This window comes from Vanessa atalanta, chromosome 12 (genome assembly GCF_905147765.1).
Source record: "Vanessa atalanta chromosome 12, ilVanAtal1.2, whole genome shotgun sequence".
Taxonomy (NCBI): domain Eukaryota; kingdom Metazoa; phylum Arthropoda; class Insecta; order Lepidoptera; family Nymphalidae; genus Vanessa; species Vanessa atalanta.
Window position 1 is genome coordinate 9,314,299 of NC_061882.1, and position 18,186 is coordinate 9,332,484.

Below are 18,186 nucleotides of genomic sequence, written 5' to 3' on the forward strand. Positions count from 1 at the left end.
CTTGTGAAGTTGCAGCCCGTGACATCCATTACAATAATGACGTTTTTTCGTTAGGGATGCGTTTTGAAATGTACATTTTAGTCATTATATTTGTATGGGAGGGAAAAAATAGGTAGTGTCACGTCTGGTAATTATAGAATCAATTACTGTTAATGATTTACAAAGCTTAAAAGTTTCCGGATGCAGACAGATGTGTTTGCTGTATATATAACAATTATTTAAACTATTCGCGTAAAACAGTAGTACTAAGCTATTACTGTTAAAAACTATATGATGTTAAATTATTTAATATTTCCTTTTTAAAGACATGAGCATAATATATTTTTGTAAATAAATGAATATACGTTCGACATGAAATAAAATAAATTATTTCAGTCAAACTTGAATGTAAGATTAGTCTAAATTTATTTCAGCTCAAGTATCGCCAAAGATTTAAAAAGTTAAAATTTTAAAACTTTTGAGCGATTTCTTTTTCCAGCAGCCCTGGTTGCAACTAGGTCGACTGCGGCCGGAAGTCACCGAAGCACTCGCTTCGCTAAATGCACCAGACCTGATAGGTGCTTTAAATCGCGTTTTCACTGATACTGGTGTTTTAATGCGTAAAACCGCAGAACACTAATATCCATACGGACGTATAACTTGTCTCTTTAATACTGTTGCGTAATATAATTGATCTTTGCCATAATCGTAAAATAAAAATAATTGAAATGACATTTCGTTACTATTTATTTATCAGAGATAAATATTTAGTATTATACAAATATAAGCGAATGAATGGAAATAGAAAATTCCATATTTATGCTTTAAATCATACTTTTTGTCGATTCGCGAGTAATTTATAATTATTTATTTGAAAGTACTCATATTATTTAAAATAATAAAATATATATTTAAAAAATATAACGGTTTTTAATATACTTAAAATTCATATGTACACTAAAAAACTAAAACAACATAAACAAAAATTTTCTTAAAAACGTAACATGACCCACTACTGGGCAAAGGTCTCCTATTCATCCAAAAAGAAAAAATATTTTTAGAGATTATTCTGCCACGCCGCAAATATAAATTAAAAATAAGTAGTACATAAAAAAACAAACAACATAATTCATTTAAAAAGATCTTAAAATTCGATTAAAGTCATAATTATTGCGGCGGTATGTTTTTTGCAATTTGTAATTAAGGCCATTACGTTTTAGAAGAAAGATGGCCGCACTACCGCTTCCGGCGGCACTTTTTAATTTTTCATTTACGGTCGACGGTTTCAATTTTTTCGCTAATTTCTCATTTAACTTTGAGCTGGTTTTGCCCTAAGGAATGTTTTTAATCCAAATTAACAAATAAGTACCTAAAATTTGTGTTTTTAGAATAATTGATAGTTACAAAAATATGAAATGATATGAAAAAAATGAATTAATAATTATTATTTTGTACTGAACATTTTTTTAATACTATTTTTTTAACGTTTCTATTAAATTTTGTTGAAAATGATATGAAATATATTATTATAATAGTATTTACGAAATTTAATTTAGGAGCCAGACGCCATTTTGAAAATCTATAAATTGACGCTTTAAATTCCCGCCACGTTTCACAAGGCTTGTTTCGTTCAAAGAAATGTAAATACATTTCTTGTGTGTGCAATATCGACGAAATGTTTGATATAAAATTTATGTAGGTAAGACGAAAACCTAAGAAAACCTACATATTATATAATTTTTGGCAAATATTAAATACCTATCTGAATTTTAATAAAGAGTAAAAATATCGGGTAAGCATATTTCAAATATAAAACATTTAATGTACTATAGACTAAGTTGATAAGTTTGACATGCAACCTTTGTGCGATTGATAAAAAAAAAAATCACCCGATCAATGGATCACGAAACGGGAGCTATAGGTTTTTAACAGTTTGGCAACGATTCGATCGACCATGTTCAGTTTCATTTCCGGTGCAGAGGTTTTCCAGTGACTATTGAAAAAAATGTCTCACTATTACACCGACTTGATTTGACTAAGAACAGAGAAATCAATCGTTATTTTTTTTTTGTAGATGTTTTTAAGTATTGTAATCAATAACTCAGTAAGAGTTTTTGGAAGGCTCTATAATTGGTGTTAAGTTAAATTGATCCGATACGATAGACATTGCAAACGGCGATATTAAAGTGGTACTCATACTAAGTACTACTCACCGAGAGTATTCACGCAATTGCAGTTCTAATTGTGCAACAGCGTAACGTTTAGTGACGTGAACCTGCCAGATTTTATATTGAACCTGGTTGTTGTCGTAACCGTTTCTAATACAGCATAAATATTAAAAAAAAAAATATGTTTCTAGAAAAAAGAGGTTTGATAGTATTCTTCAAGTATTTTTTTTAATATGTTAACTTTATGGTAGGTATACATTATAATACATAGCAGTTGTAATGCTAAATATAATATATCGATATTAAAGCGACTGACTATCCAAGGAGGTTACAGCTCATCATTTAGGATCCGTTATTCTATTGTTGTGTTCCAGTTAAAAGTAGAATTACAGCGGTAAATTTGCAATATTGTTCAAATTGACCATGTTGTGTTTTCTATAGTCTATTGTATAACATGACACCTTCATTTTATAAGCTGGTAAGTATCTAATAAATTACATACAAATCGTAATAGTAAAATATATCCTAAAAATTAAAAATCTAGTAACCATGGTTGTTGAAAAAGCACTATAAAAACCGATTTACTCGATAGAATGTTCTGTTCCGTATTGTCGTCGGCAAATTGAAAAGCACACTCGAAAACCCCTTTAGTGTCACATGAAGGCTACACAATGACACCGACACCCCCGCATGACTACCACAGCCCTACACGCGTTGCGTTTATCGCTTTAAAAATTGACACTGCGGAAACGAAGGACCACACATGTGTACCCTGCACTATAATATTGCCATGGTAAAAAAGTGCCAAAATTATCACAAGAAAAGTTCTGTCACAATCTGTTTCCAAATGTTTTTTTTTTACCATTTTTGTCCAAACAGGGTTTATAATCTAGAGGGATTTAGGCACTGTGCACATTTATTAGTTTCTTTATTGATACGAGCTATAAACACGAGTTTTTGTCGTATGAGCTCAATATGAGAGAAATAAACAGAAAATTGCAATAATTGAAATTAAGGCAACATAATTGGATGGGTCGCAAGGATGAGGGCTATAATTTGATAATAGACTATGATGGATCACAGCATAAAACTTGTATCAAACAATAACCGCCTGTTTTAGCCCTCCGCAGTCCGCATGTTGTATTACTGAGGTGACGTAAAAATGATTATGTTAAATATGTGTTCTAGGTATTTTTTTTTTTTATCTGTATTATTAGGACAACATATAATATGAAATGAAATAATGTACAAAGTAATGCAAAATCATTTAAAAGCGTACATATCTTGCTGGAAATATATCATTGAAGACATATACATAATTATGAATTAATCAGAAAACGAAAACAGCTTCAAACTTCCGAAATAAAACGTAAGACCTTATAAATCGAATACTAAAAGTGAAATTCTATAACCTAATTTAAAAAAAAATAATAACATAAATGAAATCGATTACGCAATAAAAATAATGTCTAAAATATTAATATTAATTATATAAATCATAATTTAAGCCGAAAGCCTTAATAATTATATTAATCATTATGTAAACATATGCTATTGCTATTATTTAATTGCAGGCGCAGTTTACCGAAACCTTTTTTGTACCAGAATGTATTTACTTTAAAAATGTATAATGAACTTTACAAAATCATTTGACCATTCGACCTGCAACGGTAATTAGATTGACGTGGCCTACTCGTAAGTCTTGAATGTAAATAATAAATTGTGTTTTAAATAGCACATTTACTTTGTTTTCCGTTTCGATACAAATACTAATTCGATTCTTTTTCTGGTTTTAACATCATATTTATAATTTCCTTGTCTATAGTTGATCACTCCCCTGGGTCTCATACGTCATACAAAGGGGAGCGCCATCGGAGAGTTTAAATTTCGAATTTCATTCCATCCATTTTGAAAATGGCAGGAAACCTGATTAAAGTTTTCACTATAAACAAAAAGCACAAGCTATCTAGCTGACTGGTTGTCCAGTTCACTCGAGTTTTTAATTTCAATAATAAAAATAATTAAGCATTTTACTTTTATAATTGTTGGTAGAAAATGTAAAACACAATTGACATTAAGCAGATTAAGCTTTATTCTTTGGTAGTCATTAATGTCTATCGACAATTTCAAACGATTGTAGGTTATAAATATGTCTAATAAGTTTTGTTAAAATAATATCGTCTAGCCACTAGTATTCCTCTGGGAGAAGCAAGGCGCAAAGGGCGTGGCATTTGGCTACAGTTCGCGACCTTTCTAAACGATATGGCGTAAAAGGGCATGAACTCCATAAAATATGTGGTCTTCGTGGTGACATTTTTCAAGTCGATGAATATGCGCTAAAACTGTGTAAAATATCATTATTTGATTATTGTTTTTAACTTCTGTTTGAGGGATGTACGCATAAGTATAGTCAATTTCAATGGCAGGAGGAGGAAATATATATATAAACAAATTTGACCTTGAATTGACCTGACATAGAACGATAAGAATCTATTATGTTAATTACAGAAACATAAAAAAATTACGCATTGTTTGTCGTCGAACTTATTATTAGGAAGTCAAATTGTTGTGGATATAGATTATTAATTGTAATGTTGTATTATAAATTAATATATATTACTATAAAACTGTTTTTTTGTTTTTTTTTTTGTTGTGCATAATATTGCAAAACGTTACAAAAATCGTATGAGGGCATAAATTTAAGGTAGGTTTATTTTTACTTCTACTACCATTGGAACGTATTATATAAGCACTTGTCGATACAGTATAGGATTTTTTTTTATCTTAAGAACTAATGATGATATCAAATATTTAATTATCATAAGGAAATATGAATTAGGTTTGCATTAAATTTTATTTATCACAAAGATGCACGGAAGGACATATATGACAAATTGTAAAGTTTATGGTATGAGCAAACCAAATGACATTCAGATCCATTTTCAGGTTTTATTCGAAGAGGCGATTCTGTGCTGTATATATTTTTTTATGGTGTAGGTTGGCGGACAAACACAAACACCTGATGGCGCTGTAAGAAATATTAACCATTCCTTATATCGCCACTGCGCCACCAACCTTGGGGATTAAGATGTTATATCCTTTGTGCCTGTAGTTACACTGGCTCACTTACCCGTCACATGGATTAAAATAACTTGAAATATTTTTTAAAAATAGAAACTTTTGTCGATTGTCAGAAATATCGTAGATGTTAATTATATATAAAAACTGTCTATAAAAAATATCTTTATCGTAGACATTCAAAGGGCGGGTAGCTTTTGTAACATTAAACGAGAAACATCTACCCTTAACAGTATTACCAGGATCCGCTAATAAAGTGAGATTATCTTCATAAATCGCGAATTTCTCCTCCCAAGTAATAATTTCAAATCATTAACTTGATATTGTTGAAGCTGTAAAACATGACCAATTATAGTTGACCTTCCGTGCCTTTGTAACTTTGAAGCGTAAGATGATATTTAATTTTGATGCATTTTAGAAAGGGTTCTTTTTGTGGTGGTAAAGGAATTTATCATTTTATTCGGGATGTTATCTACGCGGATTGAAATAAGAGTTAATTCTGTGGGGGACTGAAGAACCCTTCTAGGTTTCTGGATCATTAACAGCACCTGTGATTGTTACAAAGATTTTCCTTAAAATTGTCCAGGAAGTAAATATTTGGTATAATGCTAGTTGTATTTAAAGGTTTTTACCCAAAATTTAAAATATTCACTTTTAAAATGTTCACTGATACGCTATTTTGACGTGAGCATCTTAATGTTTCATATTTTAAGCAAACCAATGTTCTATCACTTTTAGACTTTTTTATTTACTTTTAATTACGATCTTGCTCTGCGGCGAGTTTTGTGTCCTTACAAAATAGCTAGTCGGCAAAAAATATCTTTTAAAAGATAAGTGTCATTATTATATTTTCCATCGTTTAAATACGTATAATACACCTAATAATAATAATAAACACCCCGAAATATGGGAAATGTATTTATTGAAATATTAGGAATTATTTGAACAGAATGATGACAGAATGAATGATACATAGTTTATATATGTATATATGTATACTATTTAAAGATAAGGGAACTGCCTCGTTCATATTCATCATTATTATCATCATCAGGGAAATAGAAAAAAAATACCAGAAGTTAATAGAGAAGTGAACTTAAACATTTACCTAAATATTAAAGACTCTATATGTAGTAACAATTTTTTTTTTTTTTTTTAGATTTTGCATTTTGAATTAAGAAGTCACATTGCCGGAAATGGGTGGCTTTTATCCGATTGTACACAAAGGGGTTAGAGGGTTGCTAAATAATCGCCAACTCGGCTGTGAATATCTAACGGGCTGTTTGTAAAAAAAACATCAAATAACACTTTATTTTTCAGTAAGAGGGCGGAATGACGACCTGTCATTTCTTCACTTCTATTAAGTATCTACTTTAGATTTTTTTATGCAAATATTTAAGGAGCGATAGTTGTCATTACGAAATAATTGCTTGTATTTTTTTATTCAATGGTTAGTTCTATGCGACATCTGGAATTAGCGTAGGGCGAGAAAGAATGCCTTAATATTCACGGTAAACATTTATATATACATATATAAGTGACGGCAAAAATTAAGACTATCAAGACATATTGTTATTTGAATATGAATGTCATTGACATTATCATTGAATTAACATTACCGAGTTTAAATCCTGGTTTTGTTTGTCTTTTGCTTAGAAATTCTCAATAGCATTCTGGAATAAGGAAGTTGTTAGTACTCCCGTGCCCCAGAAACAACATAAAGCCGTTGGTTTTACGTCTGGGCTCTCTCCGATTCTGTCGGATTGCTATCCCATCGAATTATTAAAACATTTAAAAAAAATTAAGTTCCTACAAAAAACACATTGATAAATAAGGCAAATTACCTACTCAATATAAGATATAGTCGATAAAAAAGTGGACTCAGTATTTATTGACTTCTAGTCAGGATATATAAAAAAAGTAATTGTTGTTTACTGACATACTCTATTATTAAAATGGTGGAAAAGCGTAAATAGTGAGTTCCTTGCCGGTTCTTCTCGGTAGATTCTACTTTCCGAACCAGTGGTAGCTGTAAAATTTATTCAACAGTGTAACACGACGATTCAAAGGTTTATACGCCTAATATTTTAATTTTGATTTTATGAAGTGAGCTTATCTAGGAGAATTGCTGCTGTGCTCGATATTTCACGAGGACATCATTATCATCCGTATTCAATATTTTTAATTTACCTGTAGGAAGAAGTTTGATTAATTTAGTTGTTTTTAAATATGTTTTTTCTTGTTTGTAAATTGTTACGAAATATTTTATAAAAGTAACCAGATAATTTTGATTGATAAACTATGACGTCAACAAACCGCCATAAGTAAAAGAATCGTAACCACGATTAAGAGTGACAACTCGTGTAAAGTAAATTGAAGGAGTTTCTGACATCTGCGCCGCTGATTCAGTGTGGATTTTGTGACAACTCCTTGGAAACAGACTTAGGGAAATGTCACATGGATTGTGTGATTTAAGCGTTTTGATACTTTATTTTAATGTTTTTTTTTTTTCGCACAAATTACTACAATATTAATCATATCTATCAATATTTTACCATTCAATAAATTAATTAGGAATGATTACGGATTTGATTATGGACACTTAATACACCTTCACTACATGACGTAAAGTTACAATAGAAACAAAGCTATTGTTAAATATGGTTAAATGAGATTGTTCTCAATAATTGATTTTCTCACAAGTTTAGAGAAGTCAGTAATAATTTCAATTGAATTTAAATACTAAACTCAACGTTTGAATATGATGTCAAAGTGGTTTGCATAGATAACAAAATGAGATCCATCTGATCTATTTTAAATAATTCCTAAAAAATCAAAACTATCCGAGTGCACTACACTCAAAGCAATGCAAATGGCGCTCGAGCAATAATCACAAAAGTAAGCGATACGAATAAAAATATCGCGTAAAAAAGCATTTCGTCCCCTTGGGTTCTGAGATTTAACATACCTAATGCGATTTGCGTGTTCCCTCACACCTTGACGACTGTCTGTAATCGTTTTAAGACGTTGTTGACTTGATACCGTTGCGGGTTTTTTTAAAGAAGGGTCTATTGTGCCCTTATACTTTATCTGGCTGTGTTTTGAGGTATTAGGTGTGTAAGTGGAATTGTAATGCATCGTGAATTTTCCTACAAACAGCTTTCTGATTAATAATTAATGGTATTTATTTATTAGTTCACATAATACTCACTAATGCAATGCAATAGTATAGTATATGTGATATCGACATAAAAATTCAGACCAGCCATAATAAAATCAAAGCAAATAGCAAATATAATACAAGATTTGAGAAGAAATAAGAAAAAAATAATCTTACAATCCTAATTAAGAGGTAGTCAGTATAGTCTGTGGTGTCCGTATAAGTAGTCACATCCCTCTCCTCTGCATATATATTATCTTGACAGTCTCGTAATAATACGTGCTATACTGACAACAATTACGCAATAAAACAAGATTGATTATTTAATTGAAAGTTATTACAAAATTAATTAAATAATTAAGATGTTATTTGGGGTTCAATTAAGAATTTGTGTGTGGTGTAGGTGACATAATTCTCACGACAAAGTATCGCATCACCGATATGAATACTAAGCGAGCTATCATCTCTCGCTATGATTTCCTGAACGTCTTGACTATTGTTATAACTGTAGTTCCTGACTGATTACGACCTAATATATGCTCTGTCTCAATCACGCTTATGAATAAGTGGGAGAGACTGAATGGGACACGTGTATTCGCAATTAGTATGGCTGGCTGGATCGTCCGCGGTAGATTTATACGCTCATTTGTAAATAATGAAGGCGCCACTCATTGTGATGGGAGTTCCATTGTAGGCGACCTACCACTCCCCTCAACTAGGGTTGTAAGAATAAGAAAAAACGTAATAAAGAAACGAAATACTTAATTAGAGATCTGTATGGAGCGTTACTTAAGAAATTATGTATATTTTAACATTATAAGAAACGCCACCTTTTACCGCCTCACGATGTTTAGACGATGTTTTGTATTTGGACTGCGATATAATGTTTATATATAAAACAATTTACTCTAACTAAGATTATACTAATTGTAAAACTTGGGTTTCTTATCGAATTTTCTCTGTAGAGTAAACTTCCTAAACGGACAGTATATTCACGAAAAACTGTGACGTTATATTTGTAATGTAACTTTAAAAAATCATTTCGATTTGTATTTCGTTTTTGAATTTTCAGTTAACTGGTTAAATAGAATGTAACTTTGCTGAATGTTTTAACTACTCCCTGATATATAATATTTTTCAATCGAAGAAGAAGAATGAAGATAAACAAACTTTAGATTTACGTATTCCATGCAATTTGTTAATAGAGCTGTGTTATATTTTGTGATAGAAAGTTAATTTAAAAGGAATGTAATTGTATATAAATTTAGATAATAATGATACCGGTAGAAATGAGAGACGAGGCAGCAAGGGCAGCGAACTTCAACCGTTATTGCGTTTGCAGTTAAACATTAATGATCCTTTTAATTTCGCATTTACAAGTTTCAGTTATGGCCTCAGGTAGTGAGTACACCTGAAAAGATATAAAGAGACACGCAAGAAAGTAATCGAAATATGAAAAATCGTTATAAAATCATTGACCTACGTATATTGAAACGTGATATCTGTAGTGTCAACCCTAAATCTAGACCAATTACATGCTATTTGTTCAGTTGCATAACAGCATTACGTAACGTCTTTGAAATAGTACTTCCCGAATAGTTCTGTAGATATTACAAGTAATATTAATGAATGTGACGAGTGACAACCCTGAGGCGAGGCCAATTACTTAAAGTCAGTATGCAGATTCACGACTACACCTGCTATTGTCCGTGGCTGAATGTATCGCTTAATTCCTGGCGCCCTCTGGTGGTGTATAGAGCTCTTACGACGGAGAGTTTAGTGGAAAATGGGGTTAGCTAGTAGTGCACTTCCCTTTATTAGCAAATTATTGTAAGGAAATATTTTAATAGGTATTAACGTCATGAACGTTATGAATTGTCACTTGTTCGCGATAGTGTAGCATCAGTCTGGAATTGTTACGTTCAGAAACGTAGAAACTGATGATTGTTATATATAATTATACAAAACGAATCCACTCATTCAAAAATATGTTTCATTTTATTAATTAAATATTGAAATTCGTGTTTTTATTGAAAACTGCAAAAAATCTAATCTGTAAAAAAAAATACAAAGGTAACTCGATATACTAGTACAAGTCTTAGCATTACAATTAACAAATACACAAGAGGACAAATACAAATATACGTACATACAGTAATATAATCTTAACACATAAAAACTTATGAAGTCCACTTCACTACTGGCGATGATCGGGTTTTACCAAAATGAATTTAACAAGTATGTTTGATCATAGAAAACAAATGAAAAAATTAACTTTTTTAATTATCGGTATTTTAGTACAATAAAATATAGTTGATGTATTGTACTTCATTGTATAAAGTTATTTATTTATTTGGGAAACAAACAAATACATTAATAGTTTTTTGTAAAAAAATTAAATATAAGAAAAACACAAGTCAATCAAGTTGCCACTTAAAATTAATACAAAATAACAACTTCAATTAAAAATAAAAATAAAAACAGAAAGTATATAGAGCAAGAAAAACACTTAAGGCTTAAATGCATTACGGAAAATAGTTTTGAATATACTGATTTTTCATTTAAATAAGTATATCTAACTCTACAATGTATTATATAATTTTACATGTATGTAACTTATATTATTTTTCCTATAGGCTTCCTGAGCTCAGTCTTTAGTTTACCATGTCTGAAAAATTACATATTATTGGTAGTTGAATTATTAGTAACACGCAATTCATATCGCCAGTAGTCAAAATCATTAGTATCTAAATACAACGGCGGTATAATATATTTCCTTAACATTTTCTATCGTGATTATGATTAAATTTCAATCACTGGGCAGACATTAGGTATAAATATTATATCAAGAGATTGCCGGCCAGTAACATCAAGACACTATTTTTAAAAATGGATATGAATTAGTAACTGAAAAAAGTGGTACATCTGTTTGAATAGGATTGCTGTTAATCTATATAATCAAACTGACCGAAGAGCTTGGCTCTGATTTTAAATTTCGAATTTGAAGTTGAGTCATAATTACTTAGAATTATTATTTATTTATTTATTCTTTATTGCACCCAAACTTGAAACTAAAAATTACAATATTTCTACACAAAGCTGCATGAGGTGCAACAGGCGGTGAATTGTTTTTTACTCTAGATGCTCAAAGCAGGACAAATGCGACGAAAGTCGAACTAATTTTGAGCTAAAGTCAAAGTTCTTTATTCAATGTTAATAAACCAGTACAACTTTTGTTTTATATCAATGAACACATTCATTTTTTTGTTGTAACTGCGACGTTGCCAATAAACACCGAATCTCAGGCATCTTTCAACTTGACCGGTTAATTGTTGTGACGACGTGACATTACACGCGGTGCCGCGGGCAATAAGCAGGGAATTTCATTACGCTGCCAACGGGGCTGGATTAGAATGTCGGGGCTATTGTTCATTGAGTTATGGCCGCTCTGACCGCCTGGTATTGGCGTAATAGAAGACATATCTAATATGTGAAATAGAGATTTTTGTGAAATAACTTATTATTTTTTATGTTAAGTTGGCTTTAAAGATTCCATATGCATGGGCTGCAAATATTGCTTAAGCTAATTATCTGTCAATATTGTATTTGGTTACTTATTTAAAGGCGTCCTATTATTATTTAAATGACAAAGAGTTTTTTATAGTACCGAATATTATATTCGTAAAATATGAAAGATTTTAAAGTATTTTTTTAGAATTGGTGTTGATGCAGTTAACATTTGTATTTTTGTAAATTAACATAAAATTGTTACTGAAACGGCTCGTCCGGCAAGATCCTTACAAAGCGAAATGACTACATTTTTCATTATTAGCTGTAGCATGATGGCCGGCTGGGCTCAAATTGGCCGCGATTGGTCCATCTAATTGTTTGAAATATGCGAGCGGTTGCAAGGAATAGTTTAATGGCACCGGTCTTGGTATTGGCATGAAATACATTAATTATTGAATTTTGAACCGTTTTTTGAACAAATGAATAGGAAAAATTAAGAAGAATTTTGATTTTTTTATTGATTTTTTTGTGTGCATGAACAAACTCCTCCATTGGTCTAATGGTAGCAACTAAATGCAATGTCTAGAAATTGTCAATAGAATTCCAAAATTCTCATAGCTCAGCCATCACGTCACTCCCACGGGACAGTAAAGCCCGTCAAACTATTGGCCCTGCGTTTAAACTTTCTCTAGTCGAGTCAGATTGCCATCCCGTAGTTAAGAGTAAGGAAATAAAGACTGCACCTGTGTTTGCAGCAAACTTATAATAATAATAAACTTTTATTTCGGGACTGGCCCATATAGTGTTAGTAAGAAAATGTTTTCTTAAAAATCTAGTATTATTATAATTACAAAATTTAACTATAAAACAATATTACAATTTTACTTTAAAAATTTTAAAATAGTAATACTTATCAATAATAATTTTAAAATAACCAAATATACATTTTTTTAATTTAATTTAAAACGCACCATCGTAAAAAAAAACAAAGCGATCAATTACATTTTACATTTTTTTTTACATTACATTAGCAGCCTGTTAATTTCCCACTGTTGGGCTAAGGCCTCCTCTCCCTTTGATGAGAAGGTTTGGAGCATATTCCACCACACTGCACCAATGCGGGTTGGTGGAATTCACATGTGGCAGCATTTCGTTGAAATTAGACACATACAGGTTTCCTCACGATGTTTTTCTTCACCGCCGAGCACGAGATGAATTATAAACACAAATTAAGCACATGAAAATTTAGTGATGACTGCCTGGGTTTGAACCCGAAGTCATCGCTTAAGATGCACGCGTTCTTACCACTGGGCCTTCTATATAAGATCAATTACAATAATTCTAATTGTTTGATATTTAATATTGTTTTCTGTTTATGCACTGCATCTTAATATCCTGCTCAATTAACAAGTGGAGAAAAGTCCCTGTCATCGAAATCTTTGGCTTTAAGAATCGTATTCTTATGTAAGATTATGAATCATAACACTAAGGCGGATAAGACGAATTGAATTATGTTTGGTTATTTAAATGTAATGCCGATTCAAAATGCAACGACCCGGCTATGCGTAACGATTTATTTACGCTATTTACATCGCTGTAACTAAATAAAACAACAATTTACCCAAATCCAAATATTTAGCCACGCTTTGATTACTCAACTGTAATAGTTTTTTGTTTTTGTTTTAAAATTTGTTTTTTTCTACTAATAGTAAGTCTTTAATTTAATTATTGATTGAAGGGCTTTGTATTAGCCCGTCTGGGTAGGTTGAACCCACTCATCGGATTACTGTGTTCCGATTTAAAGAGGAGTCAGCCAGTGTAGCAGTTAGTTATTAGTTCCCAATTAATATTCCAAGCTAATATTTCTATAACTGCCAATATTTATGAAATACTCGCCATCAGGCCTGTTTGTTACGCATATTATAAAAAATATTTTTTTTCATTTTATTTGATATTGTTTTCTATGTTAAGTGTGTGAAGCAGTACATAGATAAAATCATTCTTAAGATTGAGAGGTTTTAATGTTCATTGTTTGCTGGAGATAAAATAAAAAGTAAATAAAAAAGAATCATACTTCAGTTTGTAAGAACTCGTATCATGTACAGAATCTTAGTATGCTTATAATCATGTGACTTAAAACGTATATATAACTAGTATTTAATAAATAGCAGAAATATTAAGACGATGTCTGCTAGTCTATATTTAGTTCAAAGACTTTTATTAATGAATTTGTACAACACACTTGAAAGATTTTAAGGTAATTTATGACCGTTGATAAACAATGAGGAATGTTCCTCGTAAAAATAATTTATCATTGATTGTTTTAAGAGTTTTGAATATTGTCTGAGGGATATTATATTGTTAGCCTTCATGTGTGTAATTTAGACGTTGTGAAAAATAGCAACTTAATTGCATTGGGACGACTTCCCGCATCTGGAGCGTATTTCCGCAATTTGTATATTTTTATTCGTTATGATCGTTTTAATTTATATAATCGAATTTCAACGATGAATCGGATTTTTTTTAATCGGTTTTCGATTGTAATTCAATTTAGTATTTATTAAAATCGCGATTGTTACCTAGTGAATACTTTAAGAAGCAAAATAATCTGTTAATCGTATTATTACGGCTAATAGCTTACTTTTCTAGATAAGTGGTTTGTGTGAAAAAAGACATAATTCCAGTTATATATATTGGGTAGTAAATTCACTACAGAACAGACTAAATACACTACACGACAAACGTTTGATTTTTCAACTATATTAACTGTAAACCGAAAATTATGTATTCTTTAGTTCTACAAATTGCATTTAGAATTCAGACAATATTTCAACATATAGGAGAATATGTTTGAAGCATAATTTATTATCATACCTGTTTATGTCCTTAGAGATATTTTCTAACTCTTTTTCTCGGACAGTGAATCAGAGATTGTTTGAGGGTGAAACACATACCGTTTTATACACAAGGGTACAAATATATAAGGTGCTCTATAAGTTCTATATACACAGGTGGGGTTGGGTCAAAGGTTCAACCAATCGGCAACCGGATGAAGGGAACGGGAACTGTTTCCGGTGTTTTTTTTTTATTTTAATTACTTCACTGGTTTAGGTGGACGAGTTCCGCCAGGTGTGGCGAATTTTTAGTTTCGATGTCTTGTGGTCGAATTTTGTTATACCTAAATGTTGCTATTAAACATTGATTTAATTTAAAGTTTAGATTTCGAATTGTGTTTTGTTTAATTGTGTTTTTTTTATTTGTGTTAATGTGTTTCATTAAGGAATATTATTTCAACGATTGTTGACTTTTTATAGACGAAATGATACGGCGGTTTGCTGAAGAATATTGTTATTTTAATATAATAGACAGCATTATGTACAAAATTATATTAAAAGAGCAATTTAATAACGAGCAATATTCGACTGTGACGACTCTTTAAATGTTATTTTTATATTAAAATGTGTCTGTATTGAGTACAATAAATAAAATTACTATATATGTATGTTAAATTGTCTTATCCTTAAATCGAGAAGAGGAAATACGTTCCTCAGAGTATTTACAAATACTAGTTTTAGTGTGAGTAGCGCTCTTTGATCCAGTCTTGACATAATATAATTAAATATTGTCACTATTAGTTACAATTATGATCGAACCGTGATAGAAATAAACAGAAAACATATTAAAAGCGAAAACTTGCGTCGGCTGCGTTTAATTTAAAGAAGTTAACTCAAACATGACCCTGATTTTTACTTCATTGCGCTCTAAGAAAGTTTTATCTATAACTGCATGTAATAACTAAGGTTTAGATATGGAATCGCGGGGACAGTCTCGTCTAATAGTGATGTGCGTGTTGACAAGATCACGACAATAAGTGACATCCGCAAGATGTTGCGCATCGCTATTAACGACTCACACGAGTTTTAATTTGTATTTCCTTTCAAGAACATTGTGTTAAACGTTTCGTTGTTAAATAATTTGTTTACGGTGTACGCGTTTATTGTAATGAACAAAAATGAAAATGAACTGTATTTTTATTTTAATATTTACAATTTATTTGTTGAAGGATTTAAATAGCGCTAAAGATAAACAAGAATGGCTATAGCTATACAAGATTATGTCGATACTAAAAGGCATGGGTTATTATTAGTTGATTTCCGTACAGGATATATAATAACCATAAATAGCTATGATAGTTAACTAACTAAGTATATAATTTGAGATGTGGAGTTCCTACTGAGTATCTAGGTCTCGGTAGAAACTACTCTGAATCAGTGGTAGTTTTTTCATTTATTTAAATCCAACAATGAGATGATTCAAAAGTATTTATAGGAGACTACTTGAAAAGATATGTTTTGATATTGATCTTAATTACCTGTCTGGATATGATTTTTTAACAATGTTTCTATGAGGGTAGGTACTTCAAAAGATATAAAGAGATATTTTAAAGAAATGAATGGATTAAAAGACGTATGACGTGAACAGTAGTATTATTACAGGTGGATAGATAAGTAGTGATGCTCATACCTGCCACCTTAGGAAAATTATGTTATCATGCGAAATAAGTCTTTGGGGGAATTTATACATCGTACTCACTCGCTAAGCATCCGTTTAACAATTTACTAATTATTCAATACACGAACACAGTTATAAATCGTTACTATTTGTCACCGAACGACCTTCGAGTAATAACGAAATCCTACTCATTCCTACCCCGCATTGTTCCACCAAATTGGAACTGTGATTAATTTGCTCATTCCCCTAGCAATTTACCACCAAATTACAAAAACCCCTTCCTCACGGTTTTCAAAACATTCAGTTCGAATTGAATAGATTCGATGGGTCTATTTAACTGGACGCAGTATATGTTATTTGGTTAGTTGATCAAATAGTTCTAAAGGATGGTTTAGGATTGCGGTTTCTTGGAGTCGTTTCTTAATTTGTACTAATATTATAATAGGGATAATTAAGTTATATGTGTAGGATAAACCTATAAATAGCTTATCTTTTATCAGAATTGTCGCTTCTAAAGTTAAGGTTCCATGAGCCTGTGTGCGTGTATACACACAACTAATGTACCTAATCTGCACATCGAAATAAATCATCTGAAACATTTTTTTTAGTTTTTATACTGTATTGTGATTTTTAAGAGTTAAATTACAACTTGAAATATTTGATATGATGTTATAGACCAACAAAACTAATAGTATTATATTATTGTAAGTAAAAAATATTAAACATTTGAGTGCACATTCATTGTGAGATTCTGGTGTTTATTGCAATAATCATTTATCACTCTATCATAGATCAAAATATGAAAAACCCAAATATTTCTTATTTTATTTGTAAATATTATAGGTAACAATGACCAATAGATAAACATTACAGCCCGTTAATTTCCCTCTGCTGGGCTAAGGCCTCATCTCCCTCTGAGGAGAAGTTTGCAGCATATTCCAACACGCTGCTCCAATGCGGGTGGGTGGAATACACATGTGGCAGATATCTTGCTTCACCGCCGAGCACGAGATGAATTATAAACACACACGCACATGAAAATTCAGTGGTGCCTGCCTGGGTTTGAACCCGAAAGAAGCACGCGTTCTAACCACTGGGTCATCTCGGCTCAGCCAATAGATATTAACTACCTACTACATATTTGTTAAAAAAAATACAGATAAATTATATATTACATTTTTATATTAAAATATATATATACAATTGCTAAAATTGAAAATTACTGAGCAATAACTCCTCACTAATCTTAACGTTGATAACGAACAGCCTTTATTAATTTAATAAAATATTAAAAACTTTTTTATCTCAGTTCAGGTTATATAATCTTAAGAAACTTCCACGGTCGTTTAAAAGACACCTGGACTCTCGTAGGGTTGCCAAAATATTTACAAAACATTACAAGAATATATAGATTTGAAGAAAGTTAACTCATTTTAATTCCAGAAATTAATACGAGGTCGTTATATTTAATAGTTCTGTTAAATTAGTTGAGTATTGCTCACGTTAGTGCGAGTGACTTTTATAATGTCATATGTCAGTGTATAAATCACTATCATTCTATATTAATAATTTCGTGCAGGTCTACGATAGACTCGATCAAAACCTATCCACAATTATAAGTAGATCATTAAAAAATAAAGATTATTAATCGACATCCGCAAATATAATCGAGATATTCCTATATTAAATCCGTAAAATTCAATGACACGAAGTTCAACGGTCGGCAATGTTTGACGTCTACAGGTGCATTAAGAAAGAAAATAATAAATTCGTGTAGTT